This window comes from Bos taurus, chromosome 26 (genome assembly GCF_002263795.3).
Source record: "Bos taurus isolate L1 Dominette 01449 registration number 42190680 breed Hereford chromosome 26, ARS-UCD2.0, whole genome shotgun sequence".
NCBI lineage: Eukaryota > Metazoa > Chordata > Mammalia > Artiodactyla > Bovidae > Bos > Bos taurus.
This window is the reverse complement of record NC_037353.1, coordinates 42,726,646-42,737,936: the sequence shown is the minus strand read 5'-3', so window position 1 is coordinate 42,737,936 and position 11,291 is coordinate 42,726,646. Positions and strand designations below refer to the sequence as shown.

Here is an 11,291-nt window from a genome sequence, read left to right as displayed (position 1 = left end):
CCACGCCCTGCATTGGACAGCAGCCCAGGGTTTCAGTATTCTACCATTATGACATTTTCTAAGTGTTCTTGGAGAACATGAGTCCATGATGATGTAGAGGAAAAAACACCAGGATAGATAAATCTGAGTTCTTCCTTGTTGGTCACTTAACTGCTGTCTAACTTTGCATGAGGGATTCAATATTTTTGATAACCTCAGTTTTCCCTGCTGTAAAATGGGAACAGCGCAGCTTCCATCTTGTATGAGTTTCTAATACTCTGAACATGAAGCAGCTGGTACAGCTCTGGCACACAGGAGGCGACAGTTGAATGCTCATCTCCCTCTTCCCTGTCTTTGGCTATGCTGAGTCTTCACTGCTGCGCCTGGGCTGTCTCTAGTTGTGATGCGCAGGCTTCTCATTGCAGTGGTCTCTCTTGTTGCAGAGCACAGGCTCCAGGGCACTCAGGCTCAGTCGCCGTGGCGTGTGGTCTTGGTTGCTCCACATGTGGAATCTTCCCCAGACCAGGGATTGAACCCATGTACCCTGTGCATGGGTTCCTATCCACTGTACCACCAGGGGAGTCATATGATTCTTAATAACCCTAGAATTCCAGGCAATTTGAAAGCCCCACTTCTCTTTTATTTCCTTGAGGGTTAAAGAGAAGGCAGGCCTATGTCAGTGGTGTAGGGCTGTGATTCTCAACGTGTGGCAGCATCAGTGTCTCCTGGGAAGTTGTTACCTGTGCACATTCTCAGGCCCCACCCACCCTGTTTGAGTCATCAAATTGGGGGTGTGGTAGGGCACAGCAATTATGCTTTTAGTAACTCTGCAAGTGCTTCTGATACTCTGTCCAGTTTCAGAACCACTGGGACAGGGTAAGGAAGAGTACAGGCTCTGGAGGTAGGTTGCTTGGAGTCAATTCGTCTCCGCCTTCCATTAGTCTGCGCCTTTGGTCACATGCAGTGACTTCTCTGGACTTTCTCAGGCTTCTCCAGTGGCTCAGCTGGTAAAGAACCTGCCTGCCAACGTAGGCGATACAAGGGATGTGGGTTCTATGCCTGGGTCCGGAAGATCCCCTAGAGTAGGAAATGGCAACCCATTCCATTATTGGAGCCTGGAAAATTCAACAGAGGAGCCTGGGGGCTACAGTCTATGGGGTTGCAAAGGATCAGACACAGCTGAGCGAGGGAGCACAGCACACTGGACTTTCTTAGCCACTGACTGGGAATTAGATCACATCTGCCCCTGAGAGAAGGCTGTTGAGAAGATTAACTGAGGCAGTTCTCATGAAACCTTGAGACAGTCTTGTAGTTTAGTGCCCTGTTCTCAGCTTGGCCTCACACTGAGATCACCTGGGCACTTACAAAAAAGAAAAAAACAAACAAAAAAAAACAAAACCACCTGTAGATGTATATTTATTTCAAAATAAAAGGTTAAAAATAATCCACTGGCTCTTGGGTCCTACCCCTGGAGATTGTGATCTGAGTCTAGGGTGTTCAGCTCATAGGTCTAGGTTTTGGGAAGCTCCCCTGCTGATTATAATGCACAGAAAAGCCCAGAACTAGAAGTTCAGTGTCTTGGGGACAAGAATCTGGAACTAGACTAGCTGGCTACTAACTCTGTAAATGGTCATCCCATTTATAAACAGAATGATCCGAGACAAGTTCTCAAGCTCCCGGTGAGCTCGAGCTGGGGGCACAGCCATCAGTCAGTGACTTATCAGCCATGCCCATCATCATCATCTATAAGCAGCTGACTAATAGATTTTTCAGTGTGGGCAGAGACTTCAGTCTTCCTTGTTCAGAGATCAAAGTCTCCACTTGCTGAAAGTGGGGAAAGATGATTCTGATGTGTTGTTTTCTGCTCTCTTATTGTCCAGGAGCCGTCCTCACTGGGGCTGAGTTTCAGGATCAGGGCTTTGTGGGTTTCCGCTCCCCACCGGGAGATCCCCACTCGGCCACGTTGCTAGAAGTGAACTGTGTTTCCCCCATCACAGGGTTAGCTATCAGGACTTTATGTCCTCAGTGTGAAGCTCTGGGGAGAACACATGCATGACATTGTGATGCGGGGTTCACAAAGAGGAAAAATTTCTTAGAGCCTGAAGGAGGACAGTTTTTAAAAGAAATTAACTGAATGTGAATGAACGCATACTTCATCATGGAATCTTAACGGTTAACTTTTATCTTGCCTTCTTTTTAAAGTCTTTATTGAATTTGTTACAATTTTGTTTCTGTTTCTTATGTTTTGGTTTTTTGGTTTACAGGTATGTGGGATCTTAGTTCCTTGACCAGGGATTGAACCCACACACCCTGCATTGCAAGGCGAAGTCTTAACCGCTGGACTACCACGGAAGTCTCTATTTTTCTTTCTTCTCTCTGGCTGATGGGGGATATACTTATACAAATAGTATTTAGTAAAAATAACACTTTTTACCTGCCTCTTGAGAAACCTGTATGCAGATCAGGAAGCAACAGTTAGAACTGGACATGGAACAACAGACTGGTTCCAAATAGGAAAAGGAGTATGTCAAGGCTGTATATTGTCACCCTGCTTATTTAACTTCTATGCAGAGTACATCATGAGAAACGCTGGGCTGGAAGAAGCACAAGCTGGAATCAAGATTGCTGAGAGAAATATCAATAACCTCAGATATGCAGATGACACCACCCTTATGGCAGAAAGTGAAGAACAACTAAAGAGGCTCTTGATGAAAGTGAAAGAAGAGAGTGAAAAAGTTGGCATAAAGCTTAAGATTCAGGAAACAAAGATCATGGCATCCAGTCCCATCACTTCATGGCAAATAGATGGGGAAACAGTGGAAACAGTGACAGACTTTTTTTTGGTCTCCAAAATCACTGCAGATGGTGACTGCAGCCATGAAATTAAAAGACTCCTTGGAAGGAAAGCTATGACCAGCCTAGACAGCATATTAAAAAGCAGAGACATTACTTTGCCAACAAAGGTCCATCGAGGCTATGGTTTTTCCAGTGGTCATGTATGGATGTGAGAGTTGGACTCTAAAGAAAGCTGAGCACCAAAGAATTGATGCTTTTGAACTGTGGTGTTGGAGAAGACTCTTGAGAGTCCCTAGGACTGCAAGGAGATCCAACCAGTCCATCCTAAAGGAGATCAGTCCTGAGTGTTCATTGGAAGGACTAATGTTGAAACTGAAACTCCCAATACTTTGGCCACTGATAAGAAGAACTGACTCATTTGAAAAGACCCTCATGCTGGGAAAGATTGAAGGTGGGAGGAGAAGGGGACGACAGAGGATGTGATGGTTGGATGGCATCACCAACTCAATGGACATGAGTTGGGTAAACTCCAGGAGTTGGTGATGGACAGGGAGGCCTGCAGTCCACGGGGTCGCAGAGTCAGACACAACTGAGTGACTGAACTGAACACTTTTTAAAGTTTTTTATTTTTTGTTTTGATGTGGACCATTTTTAAAGTCTTTATTGAATGTGCTACAATACTACTTCCCTTCTATGCTTTGGTTCCTTGGTTATGAGGCATGTGGAATCTTAGTTCCCTGACCAAGGATTGAACCTGCACCCCCTGCATTGGAAGGCAAAGTCTCAACCAGTGGACCCCAAGGAAATCCCAGTAAGTATTATTTATTGAGGTAGAATTAACAAATAAAAATTTTATATATGTAAGGTATACCACATGATGTTTTAGTATGTGTACATCATGAAATGGTTACCAAAATCAAGTTGATTGACATAGCTACCACTCACACGGCTACCATTTGTGTGTGTGTGTGTGTGTGTGTGTGTGTGTTTCTCTGTGTGTGTGTGGTGAGAACACTTGATATCTACTGACTTAGCAAAATTCAAGTACACATTCTCAATTGGAATAAAAACGACATTTCTGAGCATCCCTTGTGGCTAATTGAGACCATGTCATATCTAGCACAGGGGATTTAAAGAGAAATGGAAGGCACAGCTTTTCTCAACCTTCTTCTTTTCTAGAATTTAAACATGAAGGTTAGAGAACCAGCAGTCACCTTGGACCATGCTGTGTCTTCGGGGAAAGAACCCACATAGAGTAACATGGCCCCTGATGTGGCAAAGACGGCCAGCCTGACCGCTTGCCGCTGGACATCTTGAAGAGGAGAGAAATCAAATTCTTACTTGTTCAAGCCACTGTTATTTGAAATTTTGTTATAGCCACATCTAATCTTAAATGATAAAATAGTCAAGTGATTTGTTCAGCTTAACATGGAAAAGAAAAAAATGAGCTTTTACAAGGTCTGAAGGTGTCTTAAGCTTTAGACACTCCTCAGTCTTTTTAATTAATTTGCCTGTGCCCAGTCTTAGTTGCATGTGGGATATACTTCCTGGACCAGGGATCGAACCCAGGCCCTTGCATCGGGAGCTCAGAGTCTTAGCCACTGGACCACCAGGGAGGTCCCTCCTCTCTCCTTTTGACCTTTCCTGAATTCTTCCAGTTGGTGGTAGCTTGTTATTTCCGTGTTCCTTACCAGGGTTTTCTGTTTTGTAAGATAACTCAGTGGTTCCCCTAACAGATCTACCCTCAACTCAGTGGGGGAGGCCCCAAGGTAGGGTGAAGCCACGCCCCTTAGCATGGCCTCTGACACCATCTCTGTCTCAGCCCAGCTCACTCTTCCAGCCAGCCAGCTTCACACCTCAGCCTGGGCCTTCTCTCCATCTCTTCCTCCACTTGTTCAAATGCTAATGTCTTCTTTCCTGAAAGCCTCCCAAGGCTCTCACCTGTCCGCCACACCACCCCATTAATTATTCCTCTGCTGCCTCCATGCCCTTTGCTGTGCCTCTAACAGATTCCGAATCTCGTTTGACCTACAGGTTTCCAGTTTCCAGTGCATGATTTTGCACCCTGAACAGATACTTGAATTCAGGAACCAAAGCTTCTGTATCTGTACTTTGTCTTGCTGAATCCACTATATTAAATCCAGAAGGTGCTCAAGAAAATAAGTATACACTGAGATGAAGGAAACTGTTAGTCGCTCTGTCGTGCCCGACTCTTTGCGATCCCAAGGCTCCTCTGTCCATGGGATTCTCCAGGCAAGAATACCGGAGCGGGTAGCCACTCCCTTCTCCAGGGGATTTTCCTGACGCAGGGACCAAACCTGGGTCTCCTGAGTTGCAGGCAGATTCTTTATTGTCTGACCCACTAGGGAAGCCCTGAGATGAAGGGAGGGGATTTGTTCACTTTTCATGTTATTAAAAATGCTCTAGTTTGCAAGTGCTTTTCATGTCCTATCCAACTCTATTAGGATTCTCCAGAGAAGCAGAATAGGATATTTGTTGTTGTTTAGTTGCTAAGTTGTGTCTGACTCTGCAACCCCATGGACCGTAGCCCGCCAGGCTCCTCTGTCCATGGGATTTCCTAGGCAAGAATACTGGAGTGTGTTGTTATCTCCTTCTCCAGAGGATCTTCCTGACCCAGCAGTCGAACCTGAGTCTCCTGCTAGGCAAATGGATTCTTTACCACTGAGCCACCTGGGAAGCCTAGAACATAAATGCTATGTAAAATTAAATACTAAACACTGACATAAAGTCAGTACATCTTATGTTACATGGTATGGAAATAAGAAAGAAAACATATTTGCTTACTATATGTAAATACAACATATTCATAACAAATAAGGAGGAAATATTCACGACAGAGTCCTTGTTTCTGTAACTAGTCAGATGGTGGCAGTGGGTATTTATAACCACCTTCTATTACTCATTCTGTGTTGAGTCCCTTGTTTATGTCACAGAAGCACGATGTCAGGGGATCAAAGTTGGCAGGCAAGTTACATTCTTCACAGCACTGGAAGCTGGGGTAAGACTCGGGGGTGGAGGTTGCAGCCTCGGTGACCTTATCTTGATCACTACAGGTAATGGTCGTAGCAATGGGTGTCTTTGCAGCACTTAAGAAAAGACATACACAGAGCATAGGATTAGAATTTTTCTTCTCAGTCCACCTGTTACAGTTGTCGGGGGGAGATCTGGAAAATTTGGGCCTGGAACCATTCAAACCCATGACACCAGCCCGAGATGAAAGCAGCTCTGCCCTCATCCCAAGTTCCTGTCCAACCCCTTCCTCTCCTAAGAGTGCCAGAAACGTAAGATCATGTTCCAGCAAATGAGGGAGAGTGAGCTGCAAGTGCGGGTCACCCAGGTGATCACTGCAGGTCCGCCAAGTGCAGAGCACAACCCGGGAGGGTGCCGAGTCCGCCGCCCCCGGGTGCTGGGTTACCTTCCTGCTCACAGGCTGAACTTCCCTAAAATGGGAACACGGCTGCTGGGTTTTTTTTTTTTTTTTTTTTTAATGTATTCTCCCCACTTATCACATAAAGAATCTGAGACATGGAGAAGCACAGTGCCTTGATTAAACACATACAAGTAGAGGAGGAGCTGGAAATAAAAACCGGGTCATTCAAAGCTTGAGGCAGGACTCTGTTCAACAAACATGCTGCCTCCTTGGAACGTTAATGCGTGGGAACACCACTGCTTCTGACGACCAGTCTCACCCATATTTGAAGGCTCCTTGCCCCCAAATTTAACGCTCCCTTTTCAGATCTACACTCCCTGGTGAGGCAAACCCCAGGATCTTCACACAACTCAGCTTCCCCAGGGTCTTACAGGCCCATCCCACTGTGCGCAGAACCAAGGACCCACTGACAGCTCCCCAACTCAGGTGGGGGGAACACCAGCTCAGCCCATCCTCCGAGTGAGCAGAGGCAGACTCAGTCATGCCATCTTCAGTCTGCAATCCTGTGGAATCAACCCGCTGAGGGTAAGGGAGGGCAAGGGATGGCAAAGCAGTGCAGACCCAGCAGCTGAGAACATTCTCCTTGTGAGCTCACAGCCCCAGACCAGAAGGGGTAGAAAGCCAGATTCTACCCTCCCCGCCTCAGTCCTCTCAAACCCTCCTGCTGTTCCTGACCTCACCTAGGGTGCAGCCACAGGGCCGGGGATGACCCCGCTCAAGCACGGAGCCGCAGGATCCCATGTGAGGGGGTGTTAGCTCCTCTTACCCACATCACTCACTTTAACGTGTTGGCTACTTTGTAGTAAAGACCGATGACGACACCTATGAGCACGAAAGCTGTAATCAGTAAGGCGCTCCCAATGGCGATCATGATCTCGAGGTCAAACATCTCTCACACACCTGGGCAGAGAAGTGTGAGCCGTGAGTGTGAGTGTGAGTGTGAGTGTGAGCTCCCGCCCCCTCCCCCGCCTCCCAGTCACTTAGCAACCACAGTATGCTTCCTTCAGAGGGGGGACACAGAACCCAAACCACAGAGCCTTCCTTATGCATGGAAACATGAATCTTCCCAGAAGCCTAGCATCCCAAAGTGGTCCAGGTTGGGTGAAGGGTTTATTCATGGATGAAAAAGGACTGAAAGACGAAGTCCAGAGGGAACGCAATCGACAGAAAACTTGAGAAGAGTCTTTTCCTTTCACAGGCAGTAACATGCAGCTGTCCGTCGAAAACAAGCCCGCACTTGAGCAAAGGGCTTTACTCCCAACCACCCGGGTCTCATGAAATATGTTTACTGATAAGAGTCAGGATTGGCCCCTTGCTGTCCAGCAAATTTAAAAATACTATTTTATGGGAATGACTCAGGGAAAGACTGTTTCAAAACATTAGGCTGTGTAATAAAATACACAAACCCGTTTTATAAGTGATTATATCTTACGGAAAAGGTTTTCAATTCTCCCACTGACAAGTGTCACGCCATCTCATGGTTTCAGGAGATTCACGGAGACTTTTTTTCCTCATTCTGTCTCTACAGGAGACAAGAGGCCTTACTGCTCTTTTCCCCTATTCTCCCAGGAAATCGTTTGCCTGGAATAAGCAATTTGCTTAACCTAACGCAATGAAATTTGGGACCAGTGAGTCAGGAAAGAAGCATAAACAACTCTACTGCTAAACATACTTACTACAGTTAAATCCTCTAGATCTGGATGAAGTCCAACTGGAAAAAAAAAATTTTTTTTTAAATAACACCAAAAAGCCCTGCAGGGAACAGGATATTTTATCAAACCTGTAATTTGAGAAAGAGAGATCGAATCATCCCCGTTAGAGGACTTAAGATGCAAGGTTGAAGAGCTCACTTTAGAAGCCCAGCCTCTCTCCAGCTCCGGTCCTATGATCCCTATTGGGCCACGGCCTGTGTGACATCAACTCTGGACACCAGCTCTTCCATGGAGTTCTGAATTCTGTTCCATGTGTAGGTATATTTTAGCCCCCATGAAACAGAAAGATCATTTTGAATCACTTAATTCTAAGTCTTTACCTTTTCAGGTCATATGTCCCTTACAATAATTTTCAGGTTTTGACTAGTAATCAAAAGCAGGTTTAAAATTTCAGTGAAAAAAATAAACAGAAACGTGGGGAGCTGAAAAACACTCTTACACTGAAGAGTGTGATTATTGAAGACTTTATGTTACAATAAAATTTTATTGTTACCACACAATAAAATGATGCGGAGGCATTTACTAGGATTCAAGCATATGTTCATTGACATTGGAAGATTTTCATACAAGTTAAAAGGATGACAAATCAAAGCTGAATAGGATACCTGTTCTGTCAAGTGTATAAAGCTACTTGTACCCGGCCAGTCTAGTAACATGAAAAGTGGAGACTCTGGGTGCCGTTTTGTTTTTACTTGATTTTAGGCATGAGGGATCTTAGTTCCTCCAACCAGGCCTCGAACCCATGCCCTCTGCAGTGGAAGTGTGGAGCTTTAGCCAGTGGACCATCAGGGAAGTCCCTCCAGGTGCTATTTTGATCCATTTTTTCGGTGATACCGGGGCTCCCAAGCCCCCAGCAGTGCCGCTTGAAAGAACTGGAGATCCCCCAGCTAGAGCCATGGGTGCATCTAGGTGGGAGAAGGAGTCTCTGGCCCATGGGGGCAAAGGTGACTGTTATGGTGGAATCCCCTCTGGGTTGCCAACTGGCACACCATCAGTGGAGGGGAGTCTCATGACCAGGGAGTGAGCAGAGCTTGTCTCCTAGCTACAGCTGTCGGGGGGCTCCTGCACTGTCCACCTTGCCACTGGTGCTGGGCTAGCCTGGGCTTGTCAGCAGGACTCACATTAAATTCAGGGGGAATCAACCCATGGGTTCTGTACCTTTGGAGTCTTGGGGAGTCTGACCTCCATGGGCACAGAGAACAGAGGATGGAAACAAGAGAAGGAAAGGAGTCCTGGATTCCAGGCCCTTTCCCTCCATTTACTTGATAGAATGGTTGGCAAAGTAGTTCAGCTCTCTGAGCCTGTTGTTTTGTCTCAAATATGAAAAGATAACGAACACTGTGTGGTCTGACGGTGGTGGTGGCTGTTAATGTGTGAGAGGTTTCGGTGCAGACAGAAGTATCAATACTTTGTAAACTGTGATGCTGTTGTGAGCAGCTGACGCCTTTGATGGTGGCTCTGATCCAGCCACAGATGTGTTCTGTTTCTGAGCTTGATCCAGATGCAAAGTGTGGAAGTGAAAAGATTGATCTGATGCAACCTTCACCAGGTTCTCTGCTGGGCCCCACCACATAGATTCTGATTCATTGATTTGGGGGTAAAAGCTGAATTTGCCTTTCAACCAGTTCCCAGGTGAGGCTGATGGGATGGCTCTGGGCCGAGCTGTTCCAGTTCAGCCCATCATCTAATGAGAACCCTAAGAGCTTCTGAAAGGCCCCTGTTCAGGGACTGCTTCTCCTTCTGGTGTGATTCCTTAGAATGGGTTGGGCTGTAGAACCTGCACAATTAACAAGTTCCCCAGCTGATTCTGGCAAAGCCTGCAGAACGAGTGAGTAGCAACTGACTTAACTCATCAGACAGTCAGATGTTACATGGTTCTACTGATCCATGCACAGCACCCAAAGAAGGATGCCAGGAAATCCTGCAAGTGAGGCCAGGAACAAAGCTCTACTCTGGTCTTCTTCCCAAGGCTCAGGGTAATCAGGTCACCCTCCTGCTTGAGCTGCTGCTAACTTGGTGCTAAAGATCTGCAGTGAAGCAGTGATGGTTTTCCTGAGCCAGACCCAGGCTACTACCTTTTCAAGCCTTTCCTCTATCTGACATGCGTCATATGCTTGAGTCAACCTAAACTGCTTTCAGTTCAGTTCAGTCCCTCAGTTGTGTCCGACTCCTTGTGACCCCATGGAAAGCCGCATGCCAAGAATCTGTCCATCACCAACTCCCGGAGCTTACCCAAACTCATGTCCATTGAGTTGGTGATGCCATCCAACCATCTCATCCTCTGTCACCCCCTTCTCCTCCCACCTTCAATCTTTCCCAGCATCAGGGTCTTTTCATATGAGTCAGCACTTCACATCAGGTGGCCAAAGTATTGGAGTTTCAGCTTCAGCATCAGTCCTTCCAATGAATAGTCAGGACTGATTTCCTTTAGGATGGACTGGTTGGATCTCCTTGCAGTTCTAGGGACTCTCAAAAGTCTTCTCCAACACCACAGTTCAAAAGCATCAGTTCTTCGGCGCTCAGCTTTCTTTAGAGTCCAACTCTCACATCCATATATGACTACTGGAAAAACCATAGCCTTGACTAGATGGACCTTTGTTGGCAAAGTAATGTCTCTGCTTTTTAATATGCTGTCTAGGTTGGTCATAACTTTCCTTCCAAGGAGTAAGTGTCTTTTAATTTCATGGCTGCAGTCACCATCTGCAGTCATTTTGGAGCTCCCCAAAAATAAAATTTGCCACAAGTCTGCTACTGTTTCCAGTTTCCCCATCTATTTGGCCATGAAGTCATGAGAAACGCTGGACTAGAAGAAACACAAGCTGGAATCAAGAGTGCCGGGAGAAATATCAATAACCTCAGATATGCAGATGACACCACTCTTATGGAAGAAAGTGAAGAGGAAATAATAAGCCTCTTGATGAACGTGAAAGTGGAGAGTGAAAAAGTTGGCTTAAAGCTCAACATTCAGAAAACGAAGATCATGGCATCCAGTCCCATCACTTCATGGGAAATAGATGGGGAAACAGTGGAAACAGTGTCAGACTTTATTTTTCTGGGCTCCCAAATCACTACAGATGGTGACTGCAGCCATGAAATTAAAAGACGCTTACTCCTTGGAAGGAAAGTTATGACCAACCTAGATAGCATATTCAAAAGCAGAGACATTACTTTGCCAACAAAGGTCCGTCTAGTCAAGGCTATGGTTTTTCCTGTGGTCATGTGTGGATGTGAGAGTTGGACTGTGAAGAAGGCTGAGCGCCGAAGAATTGATGCTTTTCAACTGTGGTGTTGGAGAAGACTCTTGAGAGTCCCTTGGACTGCAAGGAGATTCAACCAGTCCATTCTGAAGGAGA

At 46.0% G+C, this 11,291-nt stretch overlaps 1 long non-coding RNA gene across 1 annotated transcript; it reads right to left on the bottom strand.

Annotated features, from left to right (window-relative positions):
* Positions 1 to 5,571: 5,571 nt before the first annotated feature.
* FAM24A (family with sequence similarity 24 member A) lies at positions 5,572 to 8,406 on the bottom strand. Its single transcript, XR_001495233.3, has 3 exons — positions 7,903 to 8,406; positions 7,006 to 7,126; positions 5,572 to 5,882 (listed from the first exon to the last, which is right to left on the bottom strand). It is a non-coding gene; the product is annotated as a family with sequence similarity 24 member A (long non-coding RNA).
* Positions 8,407 to 11,291: the final 2,885 nt, after the last annotated feature.